Genomic DNA, 13,119 nt, shown 5'->3' with positions numbered 1-13,119 from the left:
GAGGTAAACAAAACAAGAGAACAGAGCACAGGAGCAGGAAAGACCAAAAAAAAAGGAAAACATAAGAGGGACACAGGATAAGGTGTGACAGCAGGTGAGTTCCTGAGTTGGCTGTCTCAGTTTGAAGATACCTAAAAAAGAAATAAGAGGAACTGTCCCTTCTAGGAATCCACGAAGTCCGAGACGTCCCTGAAGACAAAGTTTAGGGGTACAGCATCTTTTAGGTTCCTCTAGGGAAATTCTGTTGTGTTGTAGCTGTATTTTTAACACACTTTTTAATTTTAGTTTAGATTCTCTATTTGCAGTGCCTGTGGTGTCATTTCCCCAATTTATAATTTTATTTCAAATTTTCTCTCATTTTTCTCCCAATTTAGCTAGGTAGCCAACTGTCCCACCTGTTCTGCTGCTACTCAGCTGTATTTCCCTCTACCACTAGTGATGCCACAACACCAGAAGAGGTGAAGACAAGCACACGCCTCCTCCGATACATGTGAAGTCAGACTCTTCCACTTTTTGAACTGTTGCTGATGCAGCATTTCTAAATAACATCACAGCGCTAATGCTCGGAGGAAAGCCCAGCGACTCGGTTCTGATACATCAGCTCACAGACGCCTGGATTGTGCTGATCCACATCACCCTAGGAGTAATGAGGGAAAAGAGCACCATCTACTGTACTAATTATGCTCTCTCTCAGAGCTCCAGCAGCTGATGGCAAGCTGCATGACCGGGATTCGAACCAACAATCTTTCAATCATAGTGGCAGCTCTTTAGACCGCTGGACCACTTAGCGAGTTTTGAAACTACATACCATACTTCCTTAACATGAACTCCTCCTTTTATTTGTAGTGCGCCAAATGCTAGGAAGCGATGTAGAGAAAGCAAGGCCAATTATGCTCGCTCAGACTCCGGCTGCTGATGGCTAGCAGCATGGATTTGCAAGATTTGAATCTGCATTTCTTAGATAATAATGACCCTTTTTGGATCTTTTAATGTGGATTTTTCAGATTATACTGCAAGAAATTAAGCAATTTATTGTTAAATCATTATATTTGGTCCATATTGCCCAGTGTTCAGTCCTAGAAAACATCTTCCTCATCCATTAGCGCTACAGTGTCCCAGTAATAAATCATCATCCTTGCATGCAATTCTGGAGCGTCACGTCCGAAATGTTTCCTTTATACAGAGATATGTAATGAAGGTAGTGCCGTATCTGCTGCAAGGCACCGACGCCACAATAGAAAAATGCCTTAAAACAATGCGGAACATGGTTCTCCACCACCTCCGAGTAGCACGGTGTGAAAGCGGATTAGAGGTTTACTCACGCTTCCCGTGAGCGAGCGGCCGCGGACTCGCGAGGTTGTTAAAATTCCCCAGAGCGTTTGATTTGAGAAGAGGCTGATGGTTTGGAGGAACGAGGAGCCTGACCCACTTTCCGAGCAGTTGGTGGTCATGGTTTTAAAGCTGATTGGCTGCTCCCGTTCACCGGCTGCACTCTTTGGTTGAGCTTGGGCCGCTCTTGTCTACTTTCAATTATTCAACCGAGGAGCATTATATTCTTAAGACTCATGAAAAGTTGATTCGGTGGAAAGCACTGAGGCCTCTCTCTCTCTCTCTCTTTTTTTCTCTCTCTGATTTCTCTCTCTCTCTCTCTCTCTCTGTCTGTCTGTCTGTCTATCTTTTAATATCTAACCACCTTCAGACAGCCTGTACCTGTTGTAATTAATCTTATTTATTCTTAAATTTTATTTTTTATTTTAGTTCTTTATTTCCGTTTTATTTATTTCCTTATTATTATTATTATTATTATTATTATTATTATTATTATTATTATTATTATTATTATTATTATTATTATTATTATTTATTTTTTTATAGTTTTGCATTTTTTGTCAATTAAACCAACTTTTATTATAATTATTATTATTATCTATTTTTATATTTTATTTACTGTTATTTTAAAATAATTAAACTTAGTTATTATTTTCTTTGTCATGTCAATCCCTGTGAAAATGAGCTCGGCTACATTAAAATTGAGGGTTGCCCTTAATGTACAGGGGTCGGACAATGAAACGGAAACACCTGTCATTTTAGTGTGGGAGGTTTCAATTAGCAGGGTAAGAGCACAGTTTTACTCAAAATATTGCAATGCACACAACATTATGGGTGATATACCAGAGTTCAAAAGAGTTTGTTGAAATTGTTGGTGGACGTCTTGCTGGAGAATCCGTGACCAAGACAGCAAGTCTTTGTGATGAATCAAGAGCCACGGTATCCAGGGTAATGTCAGCGAGATACCACCAAGAAGGACCAACCACATCCAACAGGATTAACTGTGGATGCTGTAAGAGGAAGCTGTCTGAAAGGGATGTTTTTCGGGTGCTAACCCGGATTGTATCCAAAAAACATAAAACCACAGCTGATCAAATCACGGCAGAATGTGATCAATGTGCACCTCAACTCTCCTGTCCGTCACCACAATAAATTATTGTGGTCTAAAACCAGGTGTTTTAGTTTCATTGTCCAACCCCTGTACTTCCGAGTCAAAATAAAAGTTGATTGATTAATTGATTCTCTCTTTCACTTTCAACTACTCAAGAGTCCATTTCTATTGCTTGCAAAACTCAACTACTCAACGTTCCATAAAGCTGTAAAGCAGAAACCAGAGCTACATTTGCGAGAGCAGACGTTCCATTTTCCTCAGTGAGGATGGCGAACGGCTTGGTTACGTGAGTGTGCAAACAAATTAAAGCCAGCTGATTGCATTTAGCCAGCAACCTCATTGCTCTCACAGCTAGCATAGCCCTTCTAAAGTGGTGGAACCATGTAGTGCATATATTAATCAAATCCAATTACCCGTAATTGTACGTCTCCATTTTCTCCTCTATTAGCGACTCTCTAAGTGGCGACACAGAGGATGAATGCATGTTGACTGTAGATGGTGTAATTGATAGCGTCCTCGTCATTAGGTAAAACACGGAGTCTCCAGCAGGCGGGAAACGAAGCTCCTGAGGTGCCCGTCCCGCAGATAAACCCGACAGACGCATCAATACAAATCATCTTTACTCGTCGCTCGACACGCTGAGGATCATCAGTTCGGCGAGGCGGCTCGCAGAGATGTCAATAACGCTTGCTTGTTCGATAGATAAATGAATATTAACAAGCTGGAAAGCGTTTTCAGGTACCAGTGAGATGGAGAGCGTGGAATTAGCGACACTACAGCAGTCAATCTTTGATTTAGGCTAAAGGGAATCTCTAGAGTCACTTAAAAGGCATGAAATGACGGGGTTTAATGAAGATACATGCTACTAATTTACTTTCCTCGTGCAACATGCACAAACAGAGCACGGCAGCTAAAAGTACTTTTAGTGGAAACGTTTTTTTTTTATGTTTAACCTGTCAATTTTCTTCTAATTTTACTGATTGTTTTTAATGTAAAACAAAAGCCCACTGTTAACCATAATGTTAAGTCCAGAAGCAATGTCTTCTTCTCTGGGCTAAGAAACATTTCAGAAGCCTTAAAAAGTTTATTTATTTTATTTGATGATTGTTGATGACTTAAAGCCAATGAAAACCCAACAATCAGTGTCTCAGAAAATAAGAATATTATATTTAAGACCAATTGGAACTTTTTTTGCAGTGTACTCCAGGACCATCCCGACTGTTATCAGTCTGTAAACAGGGAAAAACCATGTACTAATTCTAAAATGTCCAATCTTGCCAAAAGTATCTGATTTAGGGTTCTGTTTTATGCAAATTCTCAGGTACTGTTTATATAAAAAAACACATTTTATTACACACTCATTAAACATTATGTATCGGTGTGAAATTATGAAAATAATATGTATAAAAATGTTTTCTAATGTTTATTATACCACAGTAAGTTGTGATCCCGCAGTGTCAGAGTGTGATTGTCTTGAGTGACGTTATCAGCCGGTAATGCACTGTAACTGAAGCTCTCCACGTATTACTTCGCCACATACAGGTAACCTAGCAACGAAGCGATGCAGCACTTACAAACCAAACATGTACTAATACTGCAGGACAGCAGTGCCAATATTACACGTTATAGCACTCCCTCTCGTTTATTATTGCTTAAATATTTGGAACATATATTTTTTTATGTTTCTATACTTCTATACTTGTGACAGACCAACAGACCTTTCTGGAACCTTTTTAAAACATTGCTGAATGTTTCTTAGGATGTATTCTTTTAGCTGGCTAGTTGCCAAATAAAACCATCAGGTCAGTGAGCCAAACCAGAGTTTTTAAAGAGTCACCACCTTTCCCCAAGGTCCTCCCACCCCGCTAAACGCCTTCCACAGCTTTATCATGTGCGGTGGGAAGAAGAGGCTTCTGGATTAGAGGGGAGATTTGAGGAGGTCAGAGGTCATTCAGAAGCTTGCTGATGAAGTGTTCTTTCCTGCCAGCAGTCGAGTCTCCAAGGCAGCGGCGGCCGGTTTGATTTATCTGCAGTCAGAGATTCCTCCGCGCCGGCGGAGCATCCTAAAGCTAACACTGCGCCGGGGCTGGAGGTCAGTGGGCGGCGGCAGGTGATTATGACGAGGCCGAGGCGAGATACAGAAGTTACGGTTTCAGGGTCCGAGACTGAGCTCATCTGAGCTCTTATATTTACTGTAATCCAGCTCTTACAACCATAAAACCACCATGTATCAAATATTTCTGTATTTTGGAGGAAATATGTTGGGTCAATATCTGCTTTTACTGTGGTAAAATAAGCTACGTGGAAGGAACCGCTAGCTAATATCGCCCTGGCTTACTAGAACACTCTAGGTTTCTCAGTGTAGGGCTGTTGGGCGGCATTTAGTAAGCTAGCGGTCTGCCACTAATGCTAATGCTGCTGCACCCAGCCTTAGTGTAAATCTGGAAATCTAAGCTAACTGTAAATAAACAGAAGCACTTTACTCACCTAAATACTAATAAATGATGTGTTGGTTGGTTGATGCTGCAGTTGGTCTGCAGGTTTAGGTTCAGCAACAGTATGTGCTGAAAGAATGAGGTCAGCTGACTACCTGAATATATACTGAATATAGACCAGGTTATTCCATCAATGGATCAATTTTTTCTTCCCTGATGACACAGCCATATTCCAAGATGACAATGTATAACAGGATTCATGGGGCTGGAATAGTGAAAGAGTTCAGAGTTCAGGGAGCATGAGATCATCATTTATCATTTATCATTTATCACACATGGATTGAGAGAGTTCACCACAGAGACCAGATCTGAACCTCATTGAGAATCTTTGGGAAGTGCTGGATGGAGAAGAGCTGCTTTGTGCAGTGGTCAGACTCTACCATCATCAATGCTGCTGCAAGATCTTAGTGAAAAATTAATAAATTAATCCAGCAACACTGGATTAAAAAAAAATCTTTGACATTGCAGAATTGCAGCTTATTGAAACAATGCCACAGTGGATGTGTGCAGGAATCAATGCATAAGACAGTCCATCAGAATATTAGTGAGTTTTACCTTTTTTTTTGGGGGGGGGGGGGTGGTTAGTGTATATTGAGATCACTGTACTGTAACGCTGTTCCCGTTACTCAGAGAGTCTTCAGTGTTATAAACAGGTGCAAATGTAATCTGAATGAAATATAATCAGAAAGAAAAGCAGAATTGTAGCTTGCCGTGTTTTTCAAACGCATTATTTTACACTAAGCTCAGAAACTTGGCTCGTCTCTCTCTCCCACAGCAGGCAGAGCATTTCAGTGAACAGCAGCCAAGCAAGCAGCAAACAGGCTCAGCTTCCGTGACATTTCCCATTCATCTCTGTAGTATCTCCTCATTTCTGAGCCGCAGACGCTTTACACCGGGGACCTGAGACCAGTGCGAGATAAGAAAAAGAGTATGATGTAGAGGACAATGGAGCAAAAGATGCGATTTGGCAGGTGTGTGTGGGTGAGAGCACAGATCTGTGAGATGAAATGTAATAGACACGTTCATTGTGTAGCCAAGCTGGAGCATCCATCACCATCACCCAAAACACACCAAAACAGAATTTCCTGCTCTGCAGCAACCGGCCGGCATCTGTCTCTCTCTCGCTTTCCTTCAGCTTAAAGCTTTCCAGAACTGCCTGTATTATTCTTTAATCCGCAGCAAATTCTAAATAGAATTATAGAATTTATTTGAAGCATGCTCTTTTGACTATTGTAAATCAACCAAATAAGCAATAATTTAATCAACCTTGATTTAAAAAAGTTAAAAAGGTAGAGTTACAGGTATACAGTGAATAGCTCTATTTGAGTAATGTTCTAATCCAGATTATGAGAAGCAAAAACTACTCAACTAAGTAAAGAAAAATAAACAACTTTATAAATGACTTTTTGAAACGATCCTCAAGTGCAATCATCGCAAAGAGCATCAAAAAAGGACTGATGATGAAACTGGCTCTCATCAGGACCACCCCTGAAACAGAATACATATATATATATATATATATTTACATATAAAGAAAGGTAGAGGTACTGTATGTGTATTCATTCTTCTAAAGAGTTTTGAGAGTCTTGAAAATATATACAGCTCTGGAAAAAACAATTAAGAGAACACTTAAAAATGATGATTTGATAAAATAATGATTTTACCAAATTGAAAAACCTCTGGAATATAATTAAGAGGAAGATGGATGATCACAAGCCATCAAACCACCAAACTGAACTGCTTGAACTTTTGCACCAGGAGTAAAGCAGCATAAAGTTATCCACAATCAGTGTGTAAGACTGGTGGAGGAGGAGAACCTGCCAAGATGCCTTAAAAAATGTGATTAAAAATCAGGGTTTTTCCACCAAATATTGATTTCTGAACTCTTTAAACTTTATGAATATGAACTTGTTTTATTTGTATTATTTGAGGTCTGAAAGCTCTGCATCTTTTTTGTTATTTCAGACATTTCTTATTTTAATTTTCTGCAAATAAATGCTCTAAATGACAATATGTTTGTTTGGAATTCAGGAGAAGTGTTGTCTGTAGTTTATAGAATAAAACAACAATGTACATTTTACTCAAACATAAACCTATAAATTGGAAAATCAGAGAAACTGATTCAGAAACTGAAGTGGTCTCTAATTTTTTTTTTTTTTCAGAGCTGTATTATCCAAAAGTAGTGTGTAAGACTGATACAGTTATCCAAAAGCAGTGTGTAGGACTGGTGGAGGAGTACATGCCAAGATGCCCTAATTATTATTATTATTTTTTTAATCTCATTATTTGAGATCTGAAATTTCTGCATCTTTTTTATTTGTTATTTCAGCCCTTTTTTATTTTCATTTTCTTCTTTTTTTCCCTCTAGTGGAGATACATTATATCAAATATTTATTCCGTTTTGCACAAATTGTACAGAATAAAATGTAAAAGCCGATGGCCAAGCCACAGACAGACCCCAGGTCTAGTTCAGTTCTACACTGACCTGCTTTTTCAGAGGAACGAGTAAAAGTTTGAGAAAGAAAAAGAAAAAGCGAGGGAGAGAAAAAGAACGAGAGACAGTGGAGGATCCTCCGATCCACCTCCAGTTTTTGGAAGGATTTGCAGAGTCAGCCATTTAAGTGTGTGTGTGTGTGTGTGTGTGTGTGTGTGTGTGTGTGTGTGTGTGTGTGTGTGTAAGAGAGCAAGGACCCGAGGGAATGCAGCAGTTCCTACGAGGAACATTGCTCATCGCCTCGCCACTAATCGATTCCAGGTACCGCAGAACCATCCTCCAAAAAAACAAGGATATTAACTGCCACCACAGATCCACAGAAGTACGTAAGAACACACACATGCACACACGCACACACACACCCACACCCACACACACACACAAAGAGAAAACCATTACAACACAACCCTACAATAGGGGAATATAAGCAAATTGGCCATTACAAGGGTCCCCATATTGCCGTTTCTTGCATGTAAAGCACTTCTGCTTTGTACAAATGAGCAAATCCCTCTTCGAATACAGATTTTTTTTATTGCTTTCACTGGAATATGGTCTTCTGAAACACCCAGGTTCTAATTTGAGACCACGATTAATGTCCTCGCTTTAACATCAGACCATTTAAAGGCTGCATCTGCTCATAAGGTTGTGTAACATTTGCTAAATAGTTTTAAAGGTACAGAAATTAAATGTCTTTACATGAAAGATTTTTCCTTCTCATAGTAGCTATTTTAGAGATTGTTATCATGGTTTTGTGATGACCATGATATGGGGTGTTTCTGTGTTTGTTTAAATAATGTCTACATATATCATATATAACACCACTACAGGGGTTTGGACTATGCAACTGAAACACCTGGTTTTAGATCACAATAATTGATTGTGGTGACGGACAGTTCTGGTGGAAACAGGAGAGTTGAGGTGCACATTGAATTCTGTCGTGATTTGATCAGCCGTGGTTTTATGTTTTTTATTGGATACAATCCGGGTTAGCACCCGAACATCCCTTTCAGACAGCTTCTTCTTACAGCGTCCACAGTTAATCCTGTTGGATGTGGTTGGTCCTTCTTGGTGGTATGCTGACCTTACCCTGGATAACGTGGGTGTGTCCAACAGTTTCTGACTAACACTCACCATCAGTGAGTAGTGATTCCCCCTGGGCTACCTTAGAAATAAATCAAGCTCCCCTTTAATTGTAATAACTTGATGTTTTAATTTATGCTAACTCAACTTTGCTAAGGTTTCATTCCCAATTACTTAAAAAATCTGAGCAAACTGGCTGCCTTAAAAAAAGTTAAGTTAAGTAAACAAAATAAACAAAATAAAAACTTCCCCTTTGTTGTAAAAACTTGATGTTTTAAGTTATGCTGACTTAAGTTTTCATTCCCCATTACTTTACATTACTTTTTTAAGGCAACCGGTTTCCTCAATTTTTGTTTTAAGTAAATTCAACTTACCCTTAACTTACCTTACAAGGAGACACAGAACAGGACGAGAATGTGACATGTGACATGTGACAAAAATTACATAGACTAATTTTTTTGGTACCACTTTAAAATAAAACTACCTTTATAAAGTGTTTATAAATGGTTTACAATTAGTTTATTATTGGTTACTTATTAGGATGTAAAAGCTTTAAAAATATTTAATAATCAGTTAGAACAGACATGTAGAAAGGGCATCAATGACCTGTTGTTTGCCAAATAGTGAACCCATAGCCGTCTATATTGTTGCCCTTTTTATGTATGTATTATAACTGATTATTAATGGTTTTTAAGGCATTTACAACCTAATTAGTGACCATTAATAAACTAATTGTAAACCATTTATAAACCCTTTATAAAGGTAGTCTTATTTTAAAGTGGAACCCATTTTTGGAATCAATGAATGGAAGTTTTGAACTGACATCACACTCTTTAGGACAACACCGTTTAGCCACTGACCAACTCGGGAGAGTGCAAACTTCCCCTTTAAAGGAAAAATCTACTTAAGTGACCTTTAACGTCGAGCCGAGCTCTCGCTTCTTTCGCTAATTCGTTCTGTCCGCCTCAGCAGTTTGAATTAGAGCTCCTGCGAGAGAAAGAGAATGCTGCTGTGCGAGTGCACGGCTACAGTAAGAGATATATAACTTAATGAGCGTGCAGCGCTGGCGAATCAATGAGGATATTACACTAATAAGCCCGAGTGTCACATGATGAATCACCGGGTTGTCCTGGGAGACGCTCGCACATCCAGCTGATCTCACAAATTGTGACCGTGTTTGTTGTCATAAATAAGTAAATAGACTCGGCCGGGTTTCCCCGAAGCGCAGTTGAGCGCCGGGTGTTATGAGATATCTCGTAACGGAGACACCGAGGCGATCCCCAAAGGCGCGGCGATAAATCACAACCATGTTAAACTATGATCATGTTTGGCAGCGGCATCAAAATATTCATTTAAAGTCCTGGGTTCGTGAAATGCGCTAAAACACAATCACTCGCACAACTGTGGTGCTTCCAGTAGCAGTACCTCACTTCGATCTCTAAATCTTCCAGCATGCTCTTTAATGTTCCCTCAGGTCGATCGCTCTCTCTCTCTTTCCCTGTACACCCCCCCACATCATCCCCCCATCCCATCGCATCGACCTTCACAGGTTCTTCACAGACAGAGAGAGAGAGAGAGAGAGACTTCATCCCTGGCTTCGCTGGGATGATTTACAGGTTAGAGCCGCATCAAGTTACAGAGCATAATAGAGCCTCAACCAGAAGCACAAATCACTCAGTGTGTGTTACGCAGTGTCTACCGCACACGACACACACATGCACACCTCCCCTCGTGAACACTGCCCTTTGTGTTAGTCATGTCAGACACACACTGATACACACACACACATTGATACACACACACACACTTACAGTATCTGTAAGTTGCACTTGAATGCTGCTTTCAAGCCCTAGAGTGGTATTCTAGTGCTCTCTACCGCTCCTGTTGCCATGTGTAGGGTTGCATGATTGGTTCTTTTTGTAGCATGACTGCTTCAACTTATCAGGCTCCTTCACTTTTTTTTTACAAGTACAGGGGTTTGGATAATGAAACTGAAACACCTGTTTTTAGAGCACAATAATTTATTGTGGTGACGGACAGTTCTGGTGGAAACAGGAGAGTTGAGGTGCACATTGAATTCTGCCGTGATTTGATCCGTCCACAGTTAATCCTGTTGGATGTGGTTGGTCTATCTTGGTGGTATGATGGCTGACATTACCCTGGATACCGTGGCTCTTGATGCATTACAAAGACTTGCGGTCTTGGTCACCAACTATTTGTTCAATTTGTCTTTTGAACTCTGGTATGTCCCCCATAATGTTGTGTGCTTTGCAGTATTTTGAGCAGAACTGTGCTCTTACCCTGCTAATTGAATCTTCACACTCTTACTGCTCTTACTGGTGCAATAATGTGCAATTAATGAAGATTGAACACCAGGCTGCTCCAATTTAGCCATGAAACCTTCTACACTAAAATGACAGGTGTTTCAGTTTCATTGTCCAACCCCTGTATAATAGGACTGAAGCAAGGAGGTTATTGTTGTTGCTATTGCAGGGTCATGTCATTAAATACGTTAAACAGTGAAACTAGAACAGATCTGCCTTAAACACTCCATAAAGGCATTCTTTGGCACCTTTAAACTGTAAGAGTCAAATATTAAAGGCTTAGCAAGGCTGGAACATTGGATCTCATCAGCAGATCAACTCTAAAGGGCACCGCAATATACCTGCAATACAGTCAACAGCAACTTACTGTGGACCCACAGAGTGACTTAGGTCAGCGTCGTTCATTAAACTCCATCAGGAGCTGTACAGCGCTGTTGTTGGACCAGTGAGAAAACCGCTGATGGAGGGAAAAATTAAAGACTTACTGTAGCAGCTGGAGCAGCTGTTGTGAAACAAACAGCCTTGAACAGTAGCTTGGGCTAATCGCTAATTTGATTAGCCGCGATAAAAGAAAAACATTTAAAGCCACAAAAAAGGGCAAAAATCTATCCAGAAAGTTTGGTAACACTTTCTTTGAATGTCATCTCTATAATACTCTATAGCCACATTCATAACATATAATAATACATTCATAAGGCATTACAAACATGATTATAATTATTAATGTATTATAACAGGTCTTTGTGCACTCTAAGTAAAGTGACATACTTTTTTTTAATTGCAGGACTGGATTATTAACGATAGATATATACTACTATTTTAAAATGTATATCATAAGCATAGCTTATAATGTATTATATACTATAAATATTTATAGCCATGTTTATAATGCCTTATGAATGCATTATAATATATTATGAATGTAGTTATAGAGTCTAATAAAGATGACATTCGTAGAAAGTGTTACCACAGTCATTATAAGGTATTATGCATGTCATATAATGCATTATAAATGCAGTCATAAGGCATTATGAATACAGGGTTCATAGGAAGTGTTAAAGTTTTTTTTTGTTTTGTTTTATATATTTGAGGAGATTTTTTTTGGACTTTGACTTTTCTTATCACTCTGGCAGTCTCTGCTGTTTTTTTTTTTTTTAAACACAATTAAGAAGCTACGAGTGCAGTGAAGCGCTGTTGCTAACTGTGTTTGTCAGCCTGAGCACCTCATTGCTTTTGACAGAGAGCCCAGCTCTTTTTCTCTTTCTGCTGGCACGCCGTATTAATCTACACTTAAACCGTTGGCAGGATTGGAGAATATATCCTATAAAGTAAAAGAAAAAAAAAAAAAACCCTGCTCTTGACATGCTATTAAGGTGAATTAGCTAGAACCACTTGACTGTAAATGTTCTGATTAGGCAGGTGAAACAGCTGCCTCGCTCCGCGGCGCGGCTCGTGGGGTACGAGGGGCTGAAGTGGCTCAGATCGACTGAAGGTTGGGGAGGAACAGCGAGGGCGAGGGGTTGGAGTGGTTGTGGAATGTGCTGGAAAAGCGCTAAAGCTAAACGCAGACACGCAGACGCAGAAGGACGGCCCCTAATGACTGATACAGGCTTCATTTACTTTAACCCTTTGAACCCTAGGCTGTTTTTATCAGTTCCTCTTTTTCAGGTGTTATAACACAGTAATTATATCAGACAGACACATACCCTGATCTCTTTTACTATTTTACTCCAGAAGACATACGGCTGCTCAAAAATATAATCATTTAAAATGCAAAAGGAAGCAGAATTGTTATATTTTCCTGGAACTGATCATGTTTTAGTCAAAATTTTACCAAGCGCCTGTTTTTTTTTTTAGTCATTTTTTTTACTCAGTCTTAAGTCTTGAGGTGCAGATCTGAACTGAGTTTTAGGTTAGTACATTGGGAGTCTGAGTCCAGTCTTAAGTCTAAGATCTAATTTATGTCTTAAGTCTGTGGGCTGAAAATCTGAGCCAAGTCCTAAGTCTTGAGGGTGTAAATCTGAATTGAGTCTTAAGTCTGTAGGCTGCAAATCTGAGTCAAGTCTTAAGTCTTGAGGGTGCGGATCTAATTTGAGTCTTAAGTCTATATCCTGCAAATCTGAGTCGTCTTCAGTCTTGAGGGTGCGAATCTGAATTGAGTCTTAGGTCTGTGGGCTGCAAATGTGAGTCAAGTCTTAAGTCTTGAGAGTGTGAATCTATACTGAGTCTTTGGTCTATACGGTGGGAGTCTGAGTTCAGTCTTAAGTCTAAGATCTAATTTATGTC

Source organism: Astyanax mexicanus, chromosome 3, assembly GCF_023375975.1.
Source record: "Astyanax mexicanus isolate ESR-SI-001 chromosome 3, AstMex3_surface, whole genome shotgun sequence".
Taxonomy (NCBI): Eukaryota; Metazoa; Chordata; class Actinopteri; order Characiformes; family Acestrorhamphidae; genus Astyanax; species Astyanax mexicanus.
Note: the sequence above shows the minus strand (reverse complement) of the source record.